The 22,731-nt window shown below is 42.5% G+C and overlaps 1 pseudogene; it reads left to right on the top strand.

The window, feature by feature from the left end:
• The window catches only part of LOC130273009 (ATP-dependent translocase ABCB1-like), an 85,818-nt pseudogene that overhangs the window by 8,197 nt on the left and 54,890 nt on the right, over positions 1-22,731 (top strand).

Raw genomic sequence — 22,731 nt, 5'->3', positions numbered from 1 at the left:
CTTTCAGCTAATCTCTGTCCACAGTGTATCTGGTCACAGCTAATATCTGGGCACAGTGGGGGGGGGGGGGGGGGGGTATGTATGAAGGATTTTACCCTGTTTTTTTGACTGTGATTTGTCTCAAATTTCCTTTTATGTCACTTTTTGTGACAAACAATTGCGCCAAATGGTTTAGAACAAAATCACTGATTTCACTTTGTTAGTCGTGATTTCAGTTACAATCAATTCATTAATTGTGACTTTTCAATTTGGCGCAAGTTTAGGGGCAAATACCTTCATTTAGGCGCAAATCTACACCATGAATAAAGTGACAGAGAAAATAGCTACAACAATAGAACGTCCCAAAGTCAGATTTACTGCCTGGAATACTGGGGTCTGCACCTTTTGTAGGGCTACATTTGTGCCAAAACTACAAACTTGCGTACGACAATTAATAATTTTGGCGCAAATATGCTCCATTTGACGCAAAAAAAAAACATACATAAAATCACACATCGCTACACCATTATTGATACATGTCCCTCAGTGTATATGGTCGCAGCTCATTTCTGGCCACAGTGTTGTTTTCAGCCCCCCCCAAAAAAAATGTGTTCGGCTGGGTTCACACTACATTTTTGCCATACTGTTTTCAATCCGTTTTTCTAAAGAAAACCGTGTGGCAAAAAAACGGATGGAACAGTATGGAAAAAAGTAAACGGTATGGGTTTTTAAACTGTATACTGTTTTTATAAGTGCATACTGTTCCGTCAGTTTTTATAGAAAAAAAACCCATACGTTTTTGAAAATTTTGTCCATTTTTAATGTGATGGGTCTTGGGTGGGGACTTTAGGATTCAAATGCACATGTGCAAAGTAAAAACGTATACGTTTTTTCCGTATGGAACCGTATACATGTGCGTTTCTCATTGACGTCCATGTTAAAAAAAAAACATATGCGGTTACAGTACGGTTTTTAAACCGGAGTCAAAACTGTGGTTGACCACGATTTTGTCTCTGGTTTAAAAACCGTACTGCAGCCGCATACGTTTTTTTTAACATGGACGTCAATGGGAAACGCACATGTATACGGTTCCATACGGTAAAAACTTATACGTTTTTACTTTGCACATGCGCATTTGAATCTTAAAGTCCCCACAAAATTTTCAAAAACGTATGGGTTTATTTCTACAAAAACGGACGGAACAGTATGCACTTATAAAAACAGTATACAGTTTAAAAACCCATACGGTTTACTTTTTCCCATACTGTTCCATCCGTTTTTTTGCCATACGGTTTTCTTTAGAAAAACGGATTGAAAACAGTATGGCAAAAAACGTAGTGTGAACCCAGCCTTATGGTGTTTTTGCAAATAAACAAAAATAAAAACAAAAAAACAAGTGGAAATCTAGCCTTAGAGTAAGTATAAGTTTGCTGTATAGGAAAAAGTAGTCTATACAAAGGCATATATATATATATATATATATATATATATATATATATATATGTTGCAATCCGTTATTTATAAAAATTTTTTTTTTTTTATAATGTAAGTCAATGGGAAATTGATTCTGATGTATGACATACAGCAACATGCGATGTAGCATCCATTAACGTATACAGTTTTCTCCTTTTCAAATGTGTATAGAACAGCATATCCCAACCAGGGTGCCTCCTGCTTTTGCAAAACTACAACTCCCAGCATGCCCGGACAGCCGAAGGCTGTCCGGGCATGCTGGGAGTTGTAGTTTTGCAGTTTTGCAACAGCTGGAGGCCCACCGTTTGGAGACCACCACCATATATGAAGAATTTGTTACTGGGATCCTTTTCTTACCTGCTATGTATCTCTTTCTCATCTATAATTATTATTATAATTTTTTTCATTTATTTATTTTTAGTAATAAAACATGTCAAGCATCCGGAATAATGTCGCCAATGGGGTCGAGGAGAAAAGCCAAGCAAACGGCATGGAAGTGGAAGTGGATATCGCAGACCCCAGCACAACGAAAAGGTGACTTGAATATTTGGATTATTTTGCGGAAAAATGAGTGAATAAAGAAATAAAATAAATATTTCAATTAATAATAATAAAAAAATAAAATTAAAATAAACGTGAGTAGATAATAGAGGGCAATAGTGCGCTTCACTCCCTGGCTCGCAGCAGTATCCCTCCTGCTCCATCGGAGGTCGCTGTTAGCCAGGTAAAGTAAAATGTGCTGGTGACCTCTCACCCCTACCCGTTCTCCATATTCGCCATATTCGCCTTTGCGGCAAAGTGGCGCAGTAAATAACCATTTAAGAATATTTTCCCAGAGAGGGGGCGATGACAACGACACATATTTTGTCAACATCGCATTTTGTCGCACCAATTTAAATTTCTCATAAATTCTGGCGCAAAAAATGCAAATCGTGTCTCATGAGATTTTTAGATATTATTATTGCCTTCTTTAGAGACCTCGTACAGGTTTATGGTTCAAACATGGCTTGGGCTGTGTTCGTGGCATTTTATTAGCGGTACTGTCGCGGTAGAGCGTGCGTTTTTGGTTCATTGTTACGGAAAAATGACCTCAATTTACATCATCACTGTAAAATTGCGCATGATTACTAAGCTTCTACTTGTTGAGGAGGTAAATGAAATATTTGCCTATTCTTAGGCTGCGTTCACACATTGCATTCGATTTTCAGTACTGTTTCACTGCCGTGTTTTTATAACAATATTTTCTGAAATCCCAGTAAGAGATTTTTTTATACTGCGCCATTTTTACTGTCATTTCCTGCCAAAAACACATGCGGTACTGTGAAGGTACAGCGCACCAGGGGGTCTCAGACCCCATTCAAAAATAAATTAATATTGTGTAAAAATACTTATAGTAGACATTTTGCAATGTTAGGTTTAAAATGCAAGATGTTTAATATTGGAAAAAATATATGAATAATAATAATAATTATAAATATAAATAAATATATATATATATATATATATATAGTTAAGACTGATTTATCAGCCTGTGTTTGTGGGAGGGGCCAAGGCTCACCATAAATATGCTTCTGCTTCTCATCTCCGTCGCAGGTCTCCGGTCTGTGACCCACCCTCCCTCCCCTTTATTCTCACACTCCACCGTAGGGGATAAAGGTGCCCCCTTATAGGTTTTCCCCTCGATGATGGTTTGGGCAAACCGTCAACCATCCTAGTTAAGTACACGTATTTAGGGGTCATCATCGGCATACTGCTGTAGCCATGACCAATATATATATATATAGTGCGTGCAAGAGAAAACTTTAAACGCCAAAATTGAATTGAATATGTGTAGATAGGATCCAAGTAGTAAAATATAGTAACGTTGCGGTCTTAATCTTGGACCTTCATCAGACCGGTTGCTGCGGAGGTTAGAAATGGATCAGATGGCCTCATGCCATGAGAGAGGTATGGAGGATAATGCGACCTATAGTCGCTGATGTGGAGCATTATCCTCCATACCTCTCTCATGGCATGAGACCATCTGATCCATTTCTAACCTCCGCAGCAATCGGTCTGATGAAGGTCCATTATTAGGACCGAAACGTTACTATATTTTACTACTTGGATTGTTAATAAAATATCTACATGTAGTCAATTCAATTCTGGCGTTCAAAGTTTTCTCTTGCATGAGTACGGATTGGGATTCCTACTTCAGCGCCGACACGTTTAAGAGTGTGACGTATTATCGATAAATAAATAAATAAATATATATATATATATATATTTGAAGAAAAGTCGGTGGCACTCCAATACGGTGAAAAATAGGTGATCTTTTTTTCACTCCCAAGTGAAGCTACGTTTCGGCAACCTCACGCTGCCATTGAAAATGGCAGCGTGAGGTTGCCGCAACGTAGCTTCACTTGGGAGTGAATAAAAGATCACCTATTTTTCACCGTATTGGAGTGCCACCGACTTTTCTTCAAATATATTCCTTGGCTCCCTGACCAGGATCAACGGCGGCAGGCACCCATTCACCTTAGTTGGGAGTGCTACCTTCTCTATTACTATAGATATATATATATATATATATATATATATATATATATATGCAGTATATATAGTTTAAAATTACTTATTGTAATAGGCTTTTGCCATGTGAAGTTTGAAAATGCAATATATAATGTTGGAAAAGAAAAGAAAAAACATCCCATCCCATTTTCTTGTAAACAGGAATATAAGAAAAAATGTTCTGTAATCTAGACCAGTGTTTTCCAACTAGTGTGCCTCCAGCTGTTGCAAAACTACAATTTCCAGCATGCCCAGACAGCCATAGGCTGTCCATGCATGCTGAGAGTTGTAGTTTTGCAACAACAAGAGTAACGCTGTTTGGTAAACACTGATCTAGACACTATGTCTACTTTTGCAAAACTGGCGCCACGTGGTGTAAACTTTTTCTTTTCTCGTGTAAGCTTCTTTAAAAAATGTAGCGTGATTTTCATGTTATTTTTTATTACGTTTCTGGAAAAATATTCGGCTTGAAATGTGGTCAAAAGTGGCATGGAAAATCACTCTAAGTTTTGATTCTGTCCCCCAATGTGTTTATTTTAAAAGTTCGTTTTCTAAGGATATACACCGATTTTTCAGCTTCAACATACATGGGGGGAATTTCATCATTTGCTCAACTTCCTGTGTTTTGAGTATGTGGTTAAAGCTATTTTTAGACTGGTTTTCCCAGGGTGTGATTTATCATTCCTCAGACGTCTCCACTTTTTGGTAGGCAGGGCACAGTTTGCTGCGTGAGGCTTTTTTAAAGAATTGTTGCATCTTTTTCATTTTTTCACCTACAACGTCATATAGGAGGGTTTGTTTTGTACTCGAGCAAATGTACTTTGTAATGACTTCACTCAATTTACCCAAAAATTTATGACAAGGCCAAATATATATATATATATATATATATATATATATGTATATATATATATCTCAACAGAAGAAAACAGCAGCACACTGCTAGCAAAATGATACAGATAAAACATGAACTGCTATACAGCTATAGTGCAAAAAATGAAAAAAGAAATGAAAAAGTGAGGTACTTAGCTCGCAATTTGGCGGCCAAATAGTTTGGACCATCCCACCACGATAAGGTGACCTGATTGGGATGGACCCTACACTGTGAATGTGCCTCTGTGTAATCAGTTCAACAGGCATTGCAAGGTCTGAGACGTCCAAGCACCTTATATACATCTACTAGAGGTGGGTGGGGTGCAAGAGCCAACATGGAGGTAGCCACTCCTCCGTATGTATAACACAAACAAGGATAAGTTAGCCAGCACTACTGACACCAAACTACTATATGGACCTGGCATACAAGTGCACTCTGCTAGGCTAAATATACAGAAACAGAAGAATACAGCAGAACACTGCTAGCACAATGATACAGATAAAACTTTAACTGCTTTACAGCTATAGTGCATAAAATGAAAAAAATGAAAAAGTGAGCTAAATACCTCACTTTTTCATTTTTTGCACTATAACTGTATAGCAGTTCGAGTTTTATCTGTATCACTGTGCTAGCAGTGTTCTGCTGTATTCTTCTGTTTCTGTATATTTAGCCTAGCAGCGTGCACCTGTACGCCAGGTCCATATAGTAGTTTGGAGTCAGTAGTGCTGGCTAACTTATCCTTTTTTTTGTTTTATATATATATATATATATATATATATATATATATATATACATACATATATAAAATATTAAAAAAGTTTTTTATTTTTCGGTATACAGGCTGTATTAGAGTCATTTTTTGACCTGTACTTTTTATTGGCGCCATTTCTGTTTTGATGGGACTTTTTGATTGCTTTTTATTTATTTTTTTCTGGTATATGAAGTGACCAAAAATTATAAATTCTGGAATTTGGTATTTATATATATTTAGGCCATTCACCGCGCAGTTTTATTAACATTATATTTTAATAGATCGGACATTTACGCACGCAGTTATACCACATATGTTCATGCTTATTTTTGTTTACATTATTTTATTTGAAAAATTGTATAATGTTGGTGACTTAAACTTTTATTATGTAAGGGGCTTATTCACATTTATTACATTTTTTTATATTTAATACACAATTTTTTAGTCCCATAGGGGACTATTACATGCATTATTTCGAGTGCAAACACTGCTCAATACTATACCATAGCATAGCATTGATTAGAGTTATCGGTGCTCTGCTTCTCCAGCCTGTCGAGGCTGTCTGTATATTTAGAGCTGCCAATCCAACTACATAAAGTCAGGTGAGGGACCTTTGGCTGTCATGTCAGCAGGTCCCTATCAGCCCCCTGAGCTAGCCTGCACATGTATTTTTGCATTTTTTCCCCTGAAGTGTTAATGTATAGAGGTGGCCATCTTGTTACTAAGAGTCAGTCTGATGCCGTCACAGAGAAATTGAACAAGGTCAGTTGTGGCACCTGATCCAAAACATTGGTGCAGACCCATTATCAGTATAAGCGCCATACAATAACGTATATAAGGGCCACTTCACTGCACCACATTGTCTGCTGTTGGGGTTAACAGGGTAAAATAGAAACATAGAATGTGTTGGCAGATAAGAACCAGTCGGTCCATCTCGTCTACCCAATATCCTGAATCCCATGAATAGTCCCTGGCCCTGTCTTATATGAAGGATAGCCTTTTGCCTATCCCTATCTTATATGAAGGATAGCCTTATGCCTATCCCTATCTTATATGAAGGATATCCTTTTGCCTATCCCTATCTTATATGAAGGATAGCCTTATGCCTATCCCTATCTTATATGATGGATAGCCTTATGCCTATCCCTATCTTATATGATGGATAGCCTTATGCCGATCCCTATCTTATATGAAGGATAGCCTTATGCATATCCCTATCTTATATGAAGGATAGCCTTATACCTATCCCTATCTTATATGATGGATAGCCTTATGCCGATCCCTATCTTATATGAAGGATAGCCTTATACCTATCCCTATCTTATATGAAGGATAGCCTTATGCATATCCCTATCTTATATGAAGGATAACCTTATGCCTATCTCTATCTTATATGAAGGATAACCTTATGCCTATCCCTATCTTATATGAAGGATAGCCTTATGCATATCCCTATCTTATATGATGGATAGCCTTATGCCTATCTCTATCTTATATGAAGGATAACCTTATGCCTATCTCTATCTTATATGAAGGATAACCTTATGCCTATCCCTATCTTATATGAAGGATAGCCTTATACCTATCCCTATCTTATGTGAAGGATAGCCTTATGCCTATCCCTATCTTATAAGAAGGATAACCTTATGTCTATCCCTATCTTATATGAAGGATAGCCTTATACCTATCCCTATCTTATATGAAGGATAGCCTTATGTCTATCCCTATCTTATATGAAGGATAACCTTATGTCTATCCCTATCTTATATGAAGGATAGCCTTAAAGAAGCACCAAACGGTGCGATACGGCTGTGGCCTGACGCTGCAGGGCCCTGACGGGGAGCGGCGAGGTGGCAGATGTAATGGGGGAAACAGTCATCGGGCCATAGCCGTATCACAATCCCTTCTTTTCGTTTTTGTCAATGCTCCCTGTCTCTCGCAAAACTCCGGCAAGGGTATTGGTATCTTTTTTCCTGATGACAGCAAGGACAGTAGTGCCGAGGCCAAGGAAAAATATGCAGCCCCCTTCCATGTCGGAGTGGTACACTGAGATAATGTGTCTTCAGAGGATGGAGGAACTAATGGCTGATGCCATGTCATATCACCATTTGGCAGCCATGGATAAATCTGGATATGACCTATATTAGTCATCGAGATGGCTCCGCTTATTCCTACTAGTCATTGATGCTTTCTTGATGTGCTGTTTCTGGTGCCGCGGCTGTTTTACGTGCTATGTCCCGATGTTTACAGATTCCGGCTTTCTATTAATTTCAAGCTCTTACGTCCGACGTGATGCTGGTCTCAGGGACCGTTCATTCTCTGTTTTAGCTCTTCTGATAAAGGTGAATATCACTTAATATTCCATGTACACATGAGCATCTATCTCATATCTATCCATCTATCTCATATCTATCCATCTATCTCATATCTATCTATCTCATATCTATCTATCTATCTCATATCTATCCATCTATCTCATATCTATCCATCTATCTCATATCTATCCATCTATCTCATATCTATCTCATATCTATCTATCTATCTGTCTATCTCATATCTATCTATCTCATATCTATCTATCTCATATCCATCTATCTCATATCTATCTATCGATATATCCTTCAAAGAAGTCGCAGCACACCCAAACGGTATAAAGTGCAAAATAGTTGAGCTTTATTTGCCCATGTTTATATGTATGTATAAATATGTATGTATAAACATTTATTTGCCCATGTGTTGTATGTATAAACATGGGCAAATAAAGCTCAACTATTTTGCACTTTATACCGTTTGGGTGTGCTGCGACTTCTTTGAAGGATATATCGATGGACACGGTCTGCGATTGGGACCACAGTCATCGCTTGCACCCCTCTTACTTCATCTGTACTCCTGAGGTTGTGCTGCCTACCTTGTGTTTGTGTATCTATCTATCTCATATCTATCTCATATCTATCTATCTATCTCATATCTATCTCATATCTATCTATCTCATATATATCTGTCTATCTATCTATCTATCTATCTCATATATATCTATCTCTTATATCTATCTATCTATCTATCTATCTATCTCATATCTATCTATCTATCTCATATCTATCTATCTATCTCATATCTATCTATCTATCTATCTATCTATCTCATATCTATCTCATATCTATCTATCTATCTATCTCATATCTATCTCATATCTATCTATCTATCTCATATCTATCTATCTATCTCATATATATCTGTCTATCTATCTCATATATATCTATCTCTTATATCTATCTATCTATCTATCTTTCTATCTCATATATATCTATCTATCTGTGGTGGCCCAGTACAGGAGGTGTTACCCCGTACCCTTGCTGCCGTGTCCGGCAGCCTCCCTACAGTGTCACCTGGACTCCCTTGTACTTGTTTCCCCCCTTGTATATATGTTCTGCATTGTAATGTACTATAAAATGTTTTGGTGCTTTAAGAGTTGTCCCATGTGATATGTCATGTGATTGTCACCCAGGAGGTATCAGTGACCAGGTGACCCCAAGAGTGACCTATGGGCCCCTGCTAGTCTCCCCATATAAGCCCTGGGTGGAGCTTCTCTCTCTTTCTGCTGAGGTCCAGTGCAGTCTTGTCTAGTGTGTGTGTCCAGAGTGTTGGAGACCTCAAAGTCCAGTCCTGCAGCCGCCATCAAGTCAAGTAAGATAAAGTCACAGCTTTACGAGTCTAGTCAGTCCCTGTCATCTGTCAAGTCAGCGTGGTCTGCATTCAATTGTCCAGTACTACTACAATTCCCAGCAAGCCCTTAAGGTCTCTGAGTCACTGGTCACCTCCTTGGGCCCTGGCTGAACTGTATAGACTTTACCATCTGTCTACCCTCAGTAAAGCTACCATTGTCCGTAACATGGCGGTGGAGTCATTATTGCCCCCGTGCCAAGACCAGGATCCAGCGGTATAACTTCGGGTGATTATAGGCTAAACCATGTCCTGGCGTCACGAATACAAGGGGTTAATGCCATCTGCCCCTAGGGTAACAACATCTGCCCTCATCACACCCCGCTACCACATATCTACCTATCTATCTATCTATCTATCTATCCATGTACTGTCTATGGGATTGGTAGAAATACTCAAGTACAGTGCTTGTGTATTTCCAGCTCTCCTATAGAAAATTCATTGAGTAATAGCCAACATGTCATGAGACAGGGCCCTGTTCTGGAGATCATTGGGTGTCTCAGCAGTCGGACCCCCGCAATCAGACACTTATTGTGATCCTGCATATAGGGGATAAGTTTTAAAGTAGTGGCCTACCCTCTTAAAGTTATTCTTCTATTAAATTTCTGTGGACATGCATGAACGGTTCATTTGGACAGTGTTACTGAGTTTTTGGATTTGGATTGAGACTGGATTGAACCCCTCTGAAGATATTGCAACATTTCTCAGAATGTTGCCTTAGATCAGTGTTTCCCAACCAGGGTGCCTCCATCTGAGGCCAAACTACAACTCCCAGCATACCCGGACAGCCAAAGGCTGTCCGGGCATGCTGGGAGTTGTAGTTTGGCCACAGCTGGGGGCACCCTGGTTTGGAAACACTCTCTTAGATTATTAGGTGTTAGGTTATTCCAGGAAGAAAGGATATGCAAAGCAACCCTCACACCACTTTCTTCAAGTGGCTTTCCCTTAAAGGGGTTATCCAGGAAAAAATTTTTTTTTTACATATCAACTGGCTCCAGAAAGTTAAACAAATTTGTAAATTACTTCTATTAAAAAATCTTAATCCTTTCAGTACTAATGAGCTGCTGAAGTTGAGTTGTTCTTTTCTGTCTAAGTGCTCTCTGATGACACCTGTGTCTCGGGAACTGTCCAGAGTAGAAGCAAATCCCCATAGCAAACCTCTTCTATTCTACTCTGTGCAGTTCCCGAGACAAGCAGAGATGTCAGCGGAGAGCACAGTTGCCAGACAGAAAAGGACAACTCAACTTCAGCAGCTGATAATTATTGAAAGGATTAAGATTTTTTAATAGAAGTAATTTACAAATTACTGTTTAACTTTCTGGAGCCAGTTGATATAAATTATTATTATTCTTTTTTCCTGGAATACCCCTTTAACCTCTTAAGGACGCAGGGCTTATGGATACGCCCTGCATCCCGAGTCCTTAAGGACGCAGGGCGTATCCATACGCCCGTGGGAATTCCGGTCCCCACCGCTAGCCGGTTGGGGACCGGAGCCGGATGCCTGCTGAAATCGTTCAGCAGGCATCGGGGCATATCGCCCAGGGGGGTCATTATGCCCCCCCATGTCGGCTCAATCGGGTCTCCAGTGACCCGGTGACCCAGAATTACTGGCTGTTCGGGGCCGTCTTAGACGGCCCCGAACAGCAAGAGCCTGCAGGGGTGAGGTGGCACTGATGCCACCTCACGATCGCCCTGATTTGTCGGCCGGTCTTCCGGAGGGCGTGAGCGGGTGCGGTAAGACGACCCCGGGTGCTGGGGACCCCGATCCCCGGTGTCCATGTTGGGATCGGGGCCCCAGGAGCGACGGCGGCGGCGAGGGACTTTCCTGCGATGGAGCAGCAGCAGGAGGTGAGTTACAGCCTCCTGCTGTTGCTTAGCAACAGCTCCCAGCATGCGAAAAGGGCATGCTGGGAGCTGTAGTTATGCAACAGCAGGAGGCAGACCACCACAACTCCCAGCATTCCCTTATGGGCATGCTGGGACTTATGGTTTTGCAACAGCTGGAGGCACATTTCTTCTATGGAAAAGTGTACCTTCAGCTGTTGTATAACTACAACTCCCAGCTTGCACAAACAGCTAAAGTGCTTGCTGGGAGTTGTAGTGGTGCATCTGCTGGTTGCATAACTACAACTCCCAGCATGCCCGTTGGCTGTCGGTGACTGCTGAGAGTTGTAGTTTTGCAATAGCTGAAGGCACACTGGTTGTGAAACTTAGAGTTTTTTTTTTTCCCTAACTCAGTGTTTCACGACCGGTGTGCCTCCAGCTGTTGCAAACTACAACACCCAGCACCTTACACCATGCACCGTACATGCTGGGAGTTGTAGTTTTGCAACAGCTGGAGGCACACTGGTTTTGAAACACTGAGTAAGGTCACAAACTCAGTGATACATAACCAGTGTGCCTACAGCTGTTGCAAAACTAAAACTCTCAGCATGTACAGTCTGTCAGCGCATGCTGGGAGTTGTAGTTTTGCAACAGCTGGATGTCCCCCCCAATGTGAATGTACAGGGTACACTCACATGGGCGGAGGCTTACAGTAAGTATCCGGCTGCAAGTTTGAGCTGCAGCAAATTTTCTGCAACAGCTCAAACTGCCAGCGAGAAACTACTGTGAACCCCCGCCCGTGCGACTGTACCCTAAAAACACTACACTACACTAACACAAAAAATAAAATAAAAAGTAAAAAACACAACATATACACATACCCCTACACAGCCCCCCTCCCCTGCCCAATAAAAATGAAAAACGTCTGGTACGCCACGGTTTCCAAAACGGAGCCTCCAGCTGTTGCAAAACAACAACTCCCAGTATTGTCGGACAGCCGTTGTCTGTCCAGGCATGCTGGGAGTTTTACAACAGCTGGAGGCCCCCTGTTTGGGAATCACTGGCGTAGAATACCCCTATGTCCACCCCTATGCAATCCCTAATTTAGGCCTCAAATGCGCATGGCGCTCTCACTTTGGAGCCCTGTCGTATTTCAAGGCAACAGTTAAGGGTCACATATGGGGTATCGCCGTACTCGGGAGAAATTGGGTTACAAATTTTGGGGGGTATTTTCTGCTTTTACCCTTTTTAAAAATGTAAAGTTTTTGGGAAAAGAAGCATTTTAGGTAAAATGTATATATATTTTTTTTACATATGCAATAGTCGTGAAACGCCTGTGGGGTATTAAGGTTCACTTAACCCCTTGTTACATTCCCCGAGGGCTCTAGTTTCCAAAATGGTATGCCATGTGGGGTTTTTTTTGCGGTCCTGGCACCATAGGGGCTTCCTAAATGCGGCATGCCCCCAGAGCAAAATTTGCTTTCAAAAAGCCAAATGTGACTCCTTCTCTTCTGAGACCTGTAGTGCACCAACAGAGCACTTTTCACCCCCATATGGGGTGTTTTCTGAATCGGGAGAAATTGGGCTTCAAATTTTGTGGGGTATTTTCTGCTTTAACCCTTTGTATAAATGTAAATTTTTTGGGAAACCAAGCATTTTAGGTAAATTTTTTTTTTTTTTTTTACATATGCAAAAGTCGTGAAACACCTGTAGGGTATTAAGGTTCACTTTACCCCTTGTTACGTTCCCCGAGGGGTCTAGTTTCCAAAATGGTATGCCATGTGTTTTTTTTTTGCTGTCCTGGCACCATAGGGGCTTCCTAAATGCGGCATGCCCCCAGAGCAAAATTTCCTTAAAAAAAGCCAAATGTGACTCCTTCTCTTCTGAGACCTGTAGTGCGCCAGCAGAGCACTTTTCACCCCCATATGGGGTGTTTTCTGAATCGGAAGAAATTGGGCTTCAAATTTTGGGGGGTATTTTCTGCTATTACCCTTTTTAAAAATGTAAAACTTTAGGGAAACCAAGCATTTTTTTTTTACATATGCAAAAGTCGTGAATCACCTGTGGGGTATTAAGGTTTACATTACCCCTTGTTACGTTCCCCGAGGGGTCTAGTTTCCAAAATGGTATGCCATGTGTTTTTTTTTGCTGTTCTGGCACCATAGGGACTTCCTAAAGGTGACATGCCCCCCAAAAACCATTTGACGCTCCTTCCCTTCTGAGCCCTCTACTGCGCCCGCTGAACAATTAACATAGACATATGAGGTATGTCCTTACTCGAGAGAAATTGGGCTACAAATATAACTATACATTTTCTCCTTTTACCCCTTGTAAAAATTCAAAAATTGGGTCTACAAGAACATGCGAGTGTAAAAAATGAAGATTGTGAATTTTCTCCTTCACTTTGCTGCTATTCCTGTGAAACCCGTAAAGGGTTAAAACGCTTACTGAATGTCATTTTGAATACTTTGGGGGTGCAGTTTTTATACTGGGGTCATTTATGGGGTATTTCTAATATGAAGACCCTTCAAGTCCACTTCAAACCTGAACTGGTCCCTGAAAAAAAGCGAGTTTCAAAATTTTGTGAAAAATTGGAAAATTGCTGCGGAACTTTGAAGCCCTCTGGTGTCTTCCAAAAGTAAAAACTCATCAATTTTATGATGCAAACATGAAGTAGACATATTGTATATGTGAATAAAAAAAAATTATTTGGAATATCCATTTTCCTTACAAGCAGAGAGCTTCAAAGTTAGAAAAATGCAAAATTTTCAAATTTTTCATCAAATTTGGGGATTTTTCACCAAGAAAGGATGCAAGTTACCCAAAAATTTTACCACTAAGTTAAAGTAGAATATGTCACGAAAAAACAGTCTCGGAATCAGAATGATAACTAAAAGCATTCCAGAGTTATTAATGTTTAAAGTGACAGTGGTCAGATTTGCAAAAAATGGCCGAGTCCTTATGGTGAAAAAGGGCTCAGTCCTTAAGGGGTTAATCTCAGTGTTTCACTTCAAGTAGAAGTCTTGGAAACTGACTGGGAACGTATGCCAAGCCAAAGATCTCTCCAGAGGATAAGAATACCCATCTACAATCAGCAGCTTCAGGATTTTGCCCGTCATCAGTACAGAGAAGAGTGCTGGTTAGTGAGAGGCTTTTTGTTGTGGGACTAAAGAGGATATGTTTCTCCTTTCTCCATGTTCATGGTCACATAATCATAACCATAGATCTGTCAAGGCATTCTTTATCTCTATGTTTTCTGTATTTACAAGGCCTCGGGTAGGGACTTTATGACATCACGTGGTCGTTTATTATTGCAGAGTAAACAGCGTTTAGTGTTGGTTTCATTAGTTTTTCCACCACCTTACTGAATGTTTGCTTTTCTGCTATTAAAATAACATTACATTATCTGCTTTATAGAACCGAGACCATTATATCATAAATATTTATAATGATGGAGAAATATGTGGTCATTAACCCCTTGCCGCAAAACGCCATTTATAAACGGTGCTGCGGCACGGCAGGGTTATGATATCATACCCGCACGGTCCCAGCTGCTATCAGTAGCCAGGACCTGTGGCTAATGCCGGACATTGCAGTTCAGGCAGATGTCCGGCATTATCTCTTTAGACGGCCGCGGCGATCAACTTTGATCTAAAGTGAAATTGAAAGCTTCCAGGCAGCTCAGTCGGGCTGATCGGGACCATCGCGGTGAGGGTCATCAGGAGGGTGCCTTACCTGCCTCCTGCGCATCTGATCGGTGATTGATTACTCCAAGCCTGAAATTTAGCAATCGACTTGAGCAATCGACCGCCGATAACACTGATCAATGCAATGCAATGCAATGGCAGTGATCACTGTTTCCTGTTATTTTGAAAGTGTAAATGATGGAAATAAAATCTAACTTTTGTTGACATATTATAAGAATGTCTAATCTGTAATTTGATGCATTTTGGAGATTTTTCCATCTTTCCTTGGCTTCTTTATGCACATTAATACAAATTTTTAGATCTGTAAAGGCATTTCTTCCAAGAGTGTTCTTATTCACTGACAGCAAACAGAGATCTTGAAAATGGCGAAGGAATGGGAACAGAATGGATATTGGAAAATATTAGCTCTTCTCCTTTACACAGTGCTAAAGCTTTATCAGACCTTGAACATATATTATTAGATGTGTGGTGACCCATGGTGTATTGCGGGACCACGGGGTGTAGCGGTGTAGGGGCAAGATGGTATTAACCCCCGGGGCAAGGTGTTGTTAACCCCTAATGTTCATGACGCCAGAGTGGTTTTTGGGTACCGGAACCACACGAACGGTATCTCCGCTATTCCAATGACTAGGCAGTGAAAGGAGAGTCCACAACCAAGTTATGGTTTAACGGAGGCTTTACTGAGTTTAGATAGATGGAATTATCTTCACAGCTAGGTCAGATTCCCAGAGAGGTGACCAGGAACACAGAAGGACCTCGCAGCTTGCTGGGACCAATTAGACTGGTAATAGACTTTAGATAATTATCTTGAGGCTTGACTTTAGACTGGACTGGACTATTTGTAGTGACAGCAGACACAGACTTTTGACTTACTGGAATGGCTGTAGCTTTGCGGCCTTCCAGGTGCTGGTCACTAGCACTGAGGTATCTGTACTGGCTGGTCTCAGTAAAGAAGAGTCTGAGAGAATTGTAATGGCTGCCCCCTTATATAGAGGGGGCTGAGCCAAAGCCCATTGGTCAAGCTGCGGGTCATAGGTTAAGCTGGTGCCCTCTGGGTAACATGTGACAACATAAACATTACATGTGACATTTCACAGGTCCTTTAGACAACTGCTGGAGTCCTCCAAAGGTCCTTTATACTGACTATACATTAGGACACTGACTACCCATAAAATAAAATAGAGAACAGTACAGTAACAGCAGCGGAGACACTGCAGGAGAGCCCCCAGGTCACTGAGGGACTCAACCTGACAGATATTGAAAGAGCTTTATTCGTCATTCGGTCGTCATTACAAATCATACAACCTGACAGGGCCTAAGGGTAGTACAGAACCATGTTCTGTACTGGGACATTACAAACCCCCCTACTTAACACAAGTCGCCCTCAATGGAGGTTCTGTCAGAGTTGAGGGTAGTAATGGCCCTGGGGCCGGATGCAGTCCTGAGGCATTTTTGCACACAATTGTCCATTCCAGGCTGGTAAATTTCCTTTAATAAAACTGATAACATAAGAGTCTCTGTAATATTGACCATACATGCTCTGATATTTTTGGTTGCTCAACCGAGAAAACAATTAATAATGACTAGGACCAATACCTATAACTTCACTTTAAGGACTTTGACTAGGTATTTGATGATTTGACTATGCAAAACAGTGAATTAAAGGGGTACTCCGCCCCTAGACATCTTATCCCCTATCCAAAGGATAGGGGATATGATGTCAGATCGCGGGGGTCCCTCCGCTGAGAACACCCGGGATCTCGGCTTCGGCACCCCGCTTTCATTACTGCACAGAGCGAGTTCGCTCCGTGCGTAATGATGGGCGATGCTGGGGCCGGAGCATCGTGACATCACGGCTCCGCCCCTCGTGACATCACAGCCCGGAGATTGCCGAAGGCAGCGCTCCAGCTCTGCCATAGAGTTGTATTGAGGGGGGCGTGTCAGCCGCCGCTTCGTGCGGTGGTCAACACGCCCCCCTTCCCGCGGGCTGTTGGGGCCCCATACAGGAGATCGTGGGGGGCCCCAGCGGTTGGACCCCCCGCGATCTGCAACTTATCCCCTATCCTTAGGATGGGGATAAGTTGTTTACCACTGGATATCTCCTTTAATACTTTATACTAGACATTGGGTTGGGTTGCCTGAGGCTTTCTGCCCAATGGCTTGGCTACTGGGGTCCCTTGGCATTTAAAACACTTCTCCCCAGAACACTATATTAAGTTTATTCTAGACACTTTTATGCTACACAACTGATATAGATAACATATTGACATTTCTGTTACCTCATATTGACTACGTGCATTACTTTAGTATCAGGAATACCTTCTGGCCAGGAAAGTATCCTGTGCACGAACATAAGAATACATATGACATTAGACATTTGACATGGGACATTACAGATGTGTAGAGGAAAGCAGTGTTTGCTGTACATTCTTATAGATCAGACATACACAACATGGGGCCCGACAGGAGAGACAGTCCCAACGTGAATTTCCTGCATTGTTCTAAGGACTTTTACCAGTAAAAATAAGGGAGGCTGCTTGTTTTACATTACTTAGGGGGAGATTTATCAAAACCTGTGCCGAGGAAGAGTGGTGCAGTTGCCCATAGCAACCAATCAGATTGTTTCTTTCATTTTTAAAGAGGCCTGTGAAAAATGAAAGAAGCGATCTGATTGGTTGCTATGGGCAACTGCACCACTCTTTTTCTCTACAGGTTTAGATACATCTCCCCCAAAATGGCTACTGGGTAAAAAGCACCAACGCCAAGGCTGCACTACTGAGATATTGATTTGACTGTCTCCATGACAACACTAAACCTGTCAGGCTTCAGGCCTGCAACTTCAAGTTATCATATCACAGCAGAGATATAAGATATTGGGAAACTCTAAAAGGGTCTTCACTAATGTAAGGCTCAGTGACATATAAAGTGTTTTCTTGTGGTACATACAATACTATAGGGCAGTGGTCTCCAACCTGCGGACCTCCAGATGTTGCAAAACTACAACTCCCAGCATGCCCGGACAGCCGTTGGCTGTCCGGGCATGCTGGGAGTTGTAGTTTTGCAACATCTGGAGGTCCGCAGGTTGGAGACCACTGCTCTAGGGCATTGTTTTACAGCATCACTCACCCATTTTGTCATAGCCCCATGGTACCTCCTGTGTTTGCAGTTACATGTGGATCAAAGGCTACAACAACATGTGGCAGCATTGTATCCCATGTCACCATTTAGCTCCAGAATCTCCCAGAACTCAAAAAACAGACTAAGGCCTCATTCAAACGGCGGAATTCTGCTCGGAAAATCTGATGTAGTAGAGTCCCATAGTTTTCAATGGGATTCTGTTGCCCCATGTGCGGAATTTCTGTGGCGGCAACATCTGCTGCGGAAATTCCTAATTAATATAGAAATAATTGACATGCAGAATCCACTTGGAAATACATTGCCGTCTATGGAGATGGCGCATTTCCGGGTGGTCTTAGTGCCAGCATGTTCTGCTGGTGCTTGCCGTCTATGGAATGTCTGCCCGGAGATTTCCCCGGTGATCATTCCACCATGTGACCATAGCCTTTTAGGGGTATTCCAACTAAACACATTTATGGAATATCCCTAGACCAGTGTTTTCCAAAAACACTGCTGGGAGTTGTAGTTTTGCAACAGCTGGAGGCACACTGTTTGGAAAACACTGCACTAGTGTGGTGGCCCAGTACGGGAGTTGTTACCCCGTAACCTTGTTGCCCTGTCAGGCAGCCTCCCGTCAGTGTCCCCTGGGTCCCCCCTGCATCTATTCTACTGTAATTGTATATTATCCCCTATGTTATGTATATAAGAATGTTGTATCCTTAAGAAAGGTTAACATGTGATCACCAGTTGTCATGTGAGTTGTCATGTGATTATTACCCAGGAAGTATCAGTGACCATGTGACCTATGGGTGACCAATGGGACCCCACCAGAGTCTCCCCCATAAAAGCCCTGGGAGGAGTCTCTTCTCTCTCTTAGTTCCTGAGTCTTTGCTGAGGTGCAGTCGAGCCTAAGAGTCTGGAGTCATAGGAGCCTCAAGTCAAGTCTGCAGCCACAAGTTACAAGTCTACAGCTAAAAGTCACAGCTTAGTCTCCAGTCATGTCAGTCACTGTCATCTATTGTCAAGTCAACGTGGCCTGCACTAAATTGTCCAAAACCACTGCAAGTCCCAGCGAGCCCTTAAGGTCTCTGAAGTCACTGGTCACCTCCGTGGGCCCTGGCTACACTGTATAGACTTTACCATCTGTCACTCAGTAAAGCTACCGTTGTCCGTGACTTGGCGTCGGAGTCATTATTGCCCCCGTGCCTAGCCCAAGATTCAGCGTTATACCTTCGGATGGTATTGAGGATAAACCACGCCCTGGCGTCTCAAATAAAAGGGGTTAAGGCCATCTGCCCCTCGGGTAATTCCATCTGCCCTGCATCACACCCCATACCACAACTAGACAATGAGGAGGAGAAGAGGTGAGTACTGGAGGAGTCGGCATTTACAGTATGTGACTTTCTTCATTGTGGTCCCAGCAGGTTACGGAATCAGCTTTGGTCATCTTGAGAACTGGGGTCCTAAGTCTCCCATTGTAATGGAGTGGTGGTCACGAGCGTGCTGCCACTACTGTCATTGTCTATGGGACCCAGTGGAGGTGACCGAATGCCGTATTAGGCGACTGAGCGACAGTGTGCACGTGTAATTTCTGAGTAGACACTCAGGACCCCCGTTCTCAAGATGGCGGGTGACCCCAAGTGGTCAGCTTCCCACTATCATACACTTATCCCCTATGTGTGGATAGGATATAAATGTTGATATAAAGGCCCCTTAAAGTGGCTTCCATCGGGATAGCAGGGAACAAGCAAAAATATTTTCTAGAAATTATTGTAATTTTTCTCTGTCTCTTCCTGTTTTCCATTTATTCTCTGATGTGGATTTTATCAGAAATAAAACCTCCATCCTGAACCTCGGGGGTCCGATTGTTGTGGAAAAAAATGAGTCAACACAATAGTGGGCAGCACCTGGTGGTCTGTGAAGGTCATCTGTCTCAGGGACATTAAAAGGTTTTTTAAATTGCAATATTGAGGCCTATCCTGATGGAAGGTAAACAATAAAGGGTATAGGTTAGAGAGTCACGGCTGCATCCACCCAACTGATCAAAAGGATGATGGGAGTTGGACCCCCTACCACCACCATTTTGTAGCTTGTCCCTTTCATTTTATTCTTGCAAATGTAAAAAATGTATGCATCCTTCTGACAAAGGGTTATCAGCTTCTAAAAGTAAGCAATGCTTTCAGTCAGTGACAGCAAGCAGAGGTGTTGAGAATGTTGAGCAATTTAAACTTAAATGGGCGCTCTCATTTGCAAAAACTTTTTTATGTCATGTAGATAATAACATTATATGTATATTTGTACTATAAGTTGGGGAAAAAAAATTGTATATTTTTGGGTGAAAAAATGCTCCTTACTTCTTACTGTGGTAGTTTTGGGTGTTGCGGTGATAGTGTATGGTATATTGGTGTTAAGTTAACCCTTAATTGTCGTGACGCCAGGGTGAGGTTTCCTCAATGTAATGGTCCTACCGCCAACCGTCCCACAAACGTCAGGGAGAAATAACGGAATGTCCACAGCAGATTTTATGAAGTAAACTTGAAGTAACTTTACTGTATAATTTATGCAAGGGCATGTAACATAACAGTCTTTGAGAGAGAGAACCGTGGTACAGGTTCCTCACAGGTTTGCTGGGACTCCTTGATCAATGAGCTTTGATATTAGCCACCGTGCTACTATTTTTGGGAGATTTGAGTTTCTAGTAGTCACACAGGATTTGTAGGATTGAGCTTGGATAACTCACGGTTTTGTGGCTGCTGGACTTTAGGCTTGAGGCCTAGCTTGATTTGATATTTGTGCTGAGATGTGCTTGGCTTTATAATCCGGAACTAAGAGAGCGAATTTAGTGGCTACAGCTACTTATATATTAAGGGGGCGGGACAAAGCTCATTGGTCAGCAGAAGCTGTCAGTCCTGACCAAGTGAACTCTGGGTATCACATGACCCAAAGGTCCTTAAAGGACAACTGCAGCAGCATTACACTTATCCCCTATCCACAGGGGATAAGTGTTTGATCGCGGGGGGTCCGACCGCTGGGACCCCCCCCCCCCGATCTCCCTAACGGGGCGCCGCCATAAGCGCTCATGGTGACGTAGCATCGACCTAGAGGTCGACGGTGACACCCCGTCTCCTCCCCGTCTCCTCCCCGTCTCCTCCCCGTCCCCATACAGTTCTATGGGGGATGCGGGGAGGCATGAATGCTGCCTCCCCACCTCTCCCATAGAGATGTATGGAGGAGGCGTGCCGGCCACAACGTCATGCTGCGGCTGGCACGCCCCCTGCATGGGAGAGCAGCGGCCCCGTACAGGAGATCGCCGGGGATAGGGGATAAGTGTTTGTAATGCTGCAGATAACCTTTAAACCATAATACAATTTAATTAAAGGCACGTGACCTCTAAGGTCCTATACAGAGGTATTCCTATATAACATATTAAATATATATATATATATATATATATATATATATATATATACATTAAATACCATTTATATGAGGCGACAAGGGGTTAGCCCTACAGGAGAGCCCTATTGACATGGAGGGACTCTGGCTGAGGGGACTTTAGACAAAGGGACTGGACCAGGTCCTGTACCGGGACACCACATTACCACTAGGGGCCCGTTCACTGTCCAGGACACTGTCTCTGCAGCTATTGCCTTTGTGTCTCCATACCTAGACAAAATACAGGAAGTGTGGGCGGGACAAGCAGGGCTCAGGCCGCAAGGGTCTCAAAATCGCGGCCCGCGGAACAAAATTTTGCTGCCCGCTGTACAGTGGCGTAGTAAGGGGGGCATACTCTAGCATGGTGGAGCGGAAGCTGTAAGCTCCCTCTCTTCCATTCACTAACCTTCCTCACACACTGTGACTATGTGAGGGGCGCATGATGGGGGCATTATATATGAGGGGCACATGATGGAGGCATTATATGTGAGGGGCGCATGATGGGGGCATTATATGTGAGGGGCACATGATGGGGGCATTATATGTGAGGGGCACATGATGAAGACATTATATGTGAGGGGCGCATGATGAAGACATTATATGTGAGGGGTGCATGATGGGGGCATTATATGTGAGGGGTGCATGATGAAGACATTATATGTGAGGGGTGCATGATGAAGACATTATATGTGAGGGGTGCATGATGGGGGCATTATATGTGAGGGGTGCATGATGAAGACATTATATGTGAGGGGCACATGATGAGGGCATTATATGTGAGGGGTGCATGATGAAGACATTATATGTGAGGGGCTCATGATGAAGGCATTATATGTGAGGGGCACATGATGGGGGCATTATATATGAGGGGCACATGATGGGGGCATTATATGTGAGGGGTGCATGATGGGGGCATTATATGTGAGGGGCGCATGATGGGGGCATTATATGTGAGGGGCACATGATGAGGGCATTATATGTGAGGGGCACATGGTGGGGGCATTATATGTGAGGGGCGCATGATGAAGACATTATATGTGAGGGGCACATGATGTGGGCATTATATGTGAGGGGCGCATGATGGGGACATTATATGTGAGGGGCGCATGATGAAGACATTATATGTGAGGGGCACATGATGTGGGCATTATATGTGAGGGGCGCATGATGGGGACATTATATGTGAGGGGCACATGATGTGGGCATTATATGTGAGGGGCGCATGATGGGGACATTATATGTGAGGGGCACATGATGGGGGCATTATATGTGAAGGGCGCATGATGAAGACATTATATGTG

The sequence above is a fragment of the Hyla sarda genome, chromosome 5, assembly GCF_029499605.1.
Source record: "Hyla sarda isolate aHylSar1 chromosome 5, aHylSar1.hap1, whole genome shotgun sequence".
Classification (NCBI taxonomy): domain Eukaryota; kingdom Metazoa; phylum Chordata; class Amphibia; order Anura; family Hylidae; genus Hyla; species Hyla sarda.
The sequence above is the reverse complement of the archived record's forward strand: the minus strand, read 5'-3'. Positions and strand labels throughout refer to the sequence as shown.